We start from the raw sequence: 6,187 nt of genomic DNA, 5'->3' as shown, positions 1-6,187 counted from the left end.
ATGTCACCTTTATAAAGGGGAAGGCAGGATTTGGAAGTTTGCGCACCTCTGAGCCCCCATCACTGCCCAAGTGTGGGGGAAGGACAGCTGCAGACCGACAGGTGCGGCCTCGGGACTCTGCACTCGGATAAAGGGCCATGGCGGGGGGTGAGCCTGGAGAATCCTCTCAGACCCCACCGAGGGGCGGAGACCCTGGGGAGAGGCCAGCACTGCTTCCAGGAGGCCACCTCCTGCCTGGCGGATGGCGTCGGGGCCCTGAGGTGGAGGTGCTCCACTTGAGACAAGATCTTCCCTTCCAGCGAGGCTGACACGGGCTGACTGATTTCTCTGATGTCGCACTTGGCTGGTTTGTGCCTCTGAGATCCGTGCCACGGCTGTATTTTATTTCACTTGTCACCACTGCTCCCTCCCGCCATGAAACGACACTGCTGGTGCCAGCTGTGTCCTTGGGAAGGGGGATATTTATGAAGGGCGAGGAGGCAGCCCTGAGAGCCTGAAGACTGCACGCTGCTAATTGCAGGAAACGGCTTCGGAAGGGCAGGCCCCTGCTGACCGGCAGGCCTCCAGTGCCTGGTGAACGCAGTCTAGCCATCGGTTCTCTCCCGAGCGCCTGCTGAGCATGCGGCCCAGGCCAGGCTGGGGGTGCTGGCCACTCTCTGTCCTCCTTGTGGCCAGTTAGCCAACATTAAAGTGATCAGTTCACACCTATTTTTGCTTTCATTCTTACCGCCTCGCCTGCTAATTTTGCTGGAGGAACAGGTACATTTTGTCCCTTCTGGGTCTGTCCTGGCAGGCTGCGGTGGCCCCCTGCTGCCTGGGCAGAGTGGCTGCGGTGCAGGTGACTGTGGGAGAGTGAAAACTGTCCAGGAAGTGGCCGTGCCCAGCGCCTTGGCCGCCCTGCCCGGTGGTCCGCACCAGGTCTGAACTGGAAGCAGGAGCAGCTGGAGCCCCGGGTGTTAACTGGTTCCGAGGGCTTGTGGCAAAACGCTCAGTTCACTCAATTCTGCCCACTCCTCAGAACCTTTCAGGAAGGAGCAGGACGTATATAAGAACAGCAACCCGATGCTCTGAGCCATGGTGGAACATACCCCACACGGACAAGAGCAGCTCTTGGAGTAAATACAGTGTCCTACACTGACAACCTTTGAAACAAGGGTTTGTTGCCAAATCCGGTCCAGCCAGCTCCTGCTGGGAGGGGCTGTCACAGGCCGGATGTTGACCCAGGTCCCCAGGCCCCACGTCTGCGTCTTCCTTTCACAGCAGACAGCAGACTTTCTGAGCACTGAGCACCGGCCCAGGGGCAGGGAGGAGGTTTCTCCTGGGCGGCCACCCTGGGAGGACTGAGAAGCCTGCTCTATGGGCTGGAGGATGGGGTGGTCTCTGCTCTTCTGCAGGCCCTTCCGAAGCCATCCTGGACCTGGGGCAAGAGGAAAGTGTGTGCCCTGCGTGCCCTCACCAGAATACGCTCCCCAGCCTTGACCCCAGCGGGACAAGTTAATGAAGCTCCACAATCGAACCACATGACTAGGGAAAGCCCATGGCGCCTGACCTGTTTGCACCACTGTCCACCCTGGGAAATGACTGTCCCTGCTGCACGGGGACGCAGGGTCGGGAAGCAAACAGCAAAATTGTGATACCTTGATCATAGATCTTTTTTGCATAATTTTGATTTTTTAAACTATTGCATGAAAACATTGTTTTTGTTGCTTAGTGGGTTTTTTTGGCACTCCCATACATCTTGCACCCAAGAAAGTGCCTCACATGCCCCAGCCTAGTCCAGGTCCAGCTCCCGGGATACATTGCCAGAGATGAGCTGGTGGTCGGCGCTTCCCTCGGAGAGCACCCGCCATAACAATAGTGCCAGCCCGCACTGTGGCAGCGCTTGCCATGAGCCGGGCCCCCAGCCAGGGCCCCTCAGACATCATCTCGTCCAGACCTCCCAGCAGCCCTGAGACAGGCGCTTCCTATGGACTCCTCTGTGCAGGTGAGGAAACTGAGGCTCATGGGAACCAACTTGTCTCAGGGAGTCAGCGCCAAGAAGTGGGCCTGGGACATGGCCTTGTGACTCTTGGCCCAGTGCTCCTCGCCTCTCCCCACTGCCACTTGACAGTCATTTTAATCACAACCTGGGCTGCCAAGAACAATGTCAGGCACTAATAGATTCTGCTGTCTCATTTCTCAACCTAGTTTCCCTTAACTGATATTTCATGGCTATTGTTAATGTGCATTTTTCACCGAGTAATTTCCATAGCCCCAACTTGTAACACATCCCAATGACAAACGTCCCCGGTTCCGAATCCCCCGTCAGCTGCAATGTCACCCTCGCCTCCTCCCTGACACCTGCCTCCGACAGCCCATCCGGTTTTATGATCGCTCTGTCCCAGTTATCACTACTGAACCTCTAAGAATCCAGACGCATTTCAAGTTTAATTGAATAAAATTCTTTGTATAATAAATTCCGCATGAATGCTACATAAATCAGTGCCTGGAAGGATTTGTGGCTCGCCTCCCACTTCACCCAGGCCCTGGAATCTCGCTGGCTATACCGGACCCAGGCCGGTCCTGTCTCGCTTATTGAGAGGGCTCGCTCCAGCTTTGTGGCCCACCTGGGCGTGCCATTTCATTTGCTTTGGCCTGGTGCTTTTCTTCCCTGGGAGCCCCTCTTGGAAGACAGTGCTGGAGCCCCAGCAGAGGGTGGGGACACCCAGGAAATTCAGGGATGTCCCTTGTGTTCTCCACTCTGCAGAATCAGAAACATCTGATGAAGGCTACCTGCACTCTCTCCCTACGCAGATGCGCACACACGTGCTCACAGTTTGTACACAACTTGAAGTCCACGGAAGCCCGAGGGGAGAATCCCTGGTCTGAGATGACCAGTGCAGCGCCCTCTTCAGGAGCCGTGGGACTCATGGGCCGCCGGCTCCAGCAGCCTGTGTGTGGGGCTTGCATAGCTCCAGCCTGGAAGGGTGGGAAGGAGCACCTGGAGCTGCTGGATGACCTGTGATGCCTGCAAGACTGTGTGAACAAGTCAAGCACACGGCTCCCGCCTCGGCCTCAGTTAGACCTGGGTTCAAGACCAGCTCTGTCACTTCCTAGCCTCATGACTCTGGGCAATTCATCCCATCTTTTTTTTTTAAAGATTGGCACCTGAGCTAACATCTGTTGCCAATCTTCTTTTTTTTCCCTCTCTTCCCCAAAGCCCCCTAGTACACGGTCGTATATTGCAGCTGTAGATCCTTCTGGTTGTGCTCTGTGGGGTCTGACAAGCGGTGCCACGTCTGCGCCCAGGATCCAAACTGGAGAAACCCTGGGCTGCTGAAGGTGAGCGTGTGAACCTAACCACTCGGCCAAGGGGCCGGCCCCTCATCCCATCTTTCTCGGACTTGCTGCTTCATCTGTAAAACGGGAATAATAGTATCTACCCCGTGGGGTCACTGGGAGAGTTTAATGAGCCAGTATTTAAAAGGGCCTGGCGCGCTCCACGGCAAATGTTAGCTGCTACATTATTGTTGTTGGCTGTTATTATTACTGTTGTTACTGGAATTCAAGTTCCGGCTCTGCCACTTCCGGCTGAGTCACCTTGACTAAATCATTAAACCGCTCTGAGCCTCAGTCCTCATCTTTTCTAACTGGGGATAAAGATGCCAACTTCCAAGGGTTCAGGGAATAAGTCCACGGGCCTGGCACATTGCCAGCAGCTCAAAAAAAATTGTAGTTATTGTTGTTGAATCTTGTTTTATCCTTTTCAGGCCCAGGGGAAGGGCAGAGGACCACTGAGCAGCGCCTCTGGTTTGTGTAGACTTGCCGAGGGTGGGGGACGCTGGTGGCCTTCAGAGGGGGCTGGTCCCCGTCAGACCAGGGGGACACGGCTCCCCCAAGATCCCAAGAGTGAAAAAGAGGCAACTTGGTCACAGAGCAATGAGAGCCGAAAGGGATCTGAGATCACTGCCCCTGTTTTACAGATGAGGAAACTGAGGCCGAGAGAGGAGATCAGTAAGTAAATGTGAATAATAACCACAAACTGAGCACGGCTTGTATCCAGCATCTTGCTGAGCACTTCCAGGCAACAGGTCATTTAATTCTTTCAACAGCCCTTGAAGGTGGTGCTGTTCATATTACATATTATCATCATCCCCGGCTTACAGAGAAGACGCTGAGGCCCACAGGAGCACTGACTTTCTCAAGGCCCCTGGGCTCCAGGAGGTGGAGCTAGGCTCTCATCAGCGCTGTAGGCCCCCAGCATCACGAGTAGCATTTACTTAGCACTCGCCCTCACGCTCGATTGTACCGCGGTCCTGCGCTTTTATGCCTCCTTGTTTCTCAGAACCCCTCCGAGGCACGCAGCTATTCTCCCCATGTCACAGGGGAGGAAACTGAGGCTGAGGGTGAAGTCATTTGCTTGAAGTCACACAGTCCTCCAGCACGTTCTTACCACTCCACGGTGACTCAGGCTGCCTGAGGTCTCCCGTGGGCAGCAGCTGAGTCAGGACAAGGACTCCAGTCTTCAGATGCCCGGGAGTGGCCATCTTGGGACAGTGGCGATGAGGACGTGATTAGCAATTACACGGGGCAGGGGAGAGAAGAGGGTCCCCTAAACCCAGAGGACCTGCTGGCCCCGATACAAGTGGCCTCAAAAGTAGGCACGGGTTCAGGGTGGCACTGGCGCCAAGGCAGCCTGGAGAACCGATGGAATCAACGGCAGAAATGCGTCCAGCTGACTCAGGATCTGGGGTCTCTGGGTGACCTCTCCCCGCACCAGATGCTCCGGAGGCGCAGATCCTCTGGCCCTCGTCACTGGCCATCTGCAGCGCCCACGTCCCTCCCCCGCGAGCAGGTGCCTTTATTTACGATCACCTTGGAAGGGTCGAGCAGACATATGTTGCTAAGGGTCGTTTATTCTTGTTTATAAAATTTATGGCTTCACCTCGATTACACACTGTCAAAACGGGAAGGATTGGCCCCAAAGTCTCTTGCCGCATGACTGCCTCAGACGTGCGTACATCTGTTAACTCCGTGGGAGCTGTAGAGGGAAATAAGGCTGCCGATAACTCACAAGCTCGCCGTCCCGGCACGAGGGGCGGGCAGCAGGCCTGGGAGAAGACATCAGGGCGCCTGAATGGCAGGGGGAGGTGAGGGTCTGTGAGGGCCCCCGCCCCGGCCTGGCAGTGGGCGCTCTGCAGGCACTTGGGTTGGGGAGAGGGAGAGGAGGAGCTTGGCTCCCACAGCCCTCACGGGTCGGCCGCAGGACCCGGCAGCTGGGAGGGCTCTGAGCCCGGGGCTCTCCACCTGCAGACTTCAGAAATGCTGACTCTGCGCTGCTGGGGGCCTGGAGAGGGCTACGACCTTTCAGGAGGGCAACTCGGCAACGTGTCCAAAGGTCCTAGAAAAGTGCATCCTTACAGTCCAGCAATTCCGCGTCTGAGAATTTCTCAGAAGGAAATTGATACATTGGTGGAGCCATAAGGATTCTTTTCAGGGCAGTGCTGCTCATTATAGTGAAAAATTGGAAACAAATGTCCAACAATAGGGAGCTAATTATTAAATAAGTAAAATATTTAACAATAAGGGACTATAAGAAATATCATAAAGCTACTGAAAGTGATGGTGTCCGCATGTGTACTGCTATGGAAAAGTGTTCACAATCTATTAAGTGAAAGAAAATCCCAAGTTATAATATGGTGTATAGCATGATCCAAATCCTGTAAAAGAAATATACGTGAGTGTATATATACCATAGGAAAAATGCAAGGATCTGCTTCAGAATACTTACCTCGAAATCATGAGATTATGGCTGGTTTTAACTTTCATTTTTGTCTGGATTTTCTAATTTTTTTTCCAATGAATTTGGGTTGGATTTGACAAAGGCTTACTTGTGTAATAAACATGAATGAAAAAGAGAAAAGAATTGACCACTGCTTTCCCTGCTGGTAATAAGTCATCTACCTCCCTTGGGATGTTTGGAGCCAAGAGAGATGCCCACGGGGAGGGTGCCCTCCAGGAGCAAACCCATGGGGCCCCTCCAAAGTCTAGAAGCCTGAAGAACACACCTGTGTTCATCTGTCAGCGACAGCCGGCTGTTTGGAGTGCGGCCCTGGGCAGCCTGAATGTGGACGCTTGGCTTCCATTCTAGAGCAACAGAGGAAAGAAAAATGATGAGGACCCCACTGAGGTGGCCCTGGGGGAGTCA

The sequence above is a fragment of the Equus asinus genome, chromosome 8, assembly GCF_041296235.1.
Source record: "Equus asinus isolate D_3611 breed Donkey chromosome 8, EquAss-T2T_v2, whole genome shotgun sequence".
Classification (NCBI taxonomy): Eukaryota; Metazoa; Chordata; class Mammalia; order Perissodactyla; family Equidae; genus Equus; species Equus asinus.
Note: the sequence above shows the minus strand (reverse complement) of the source record.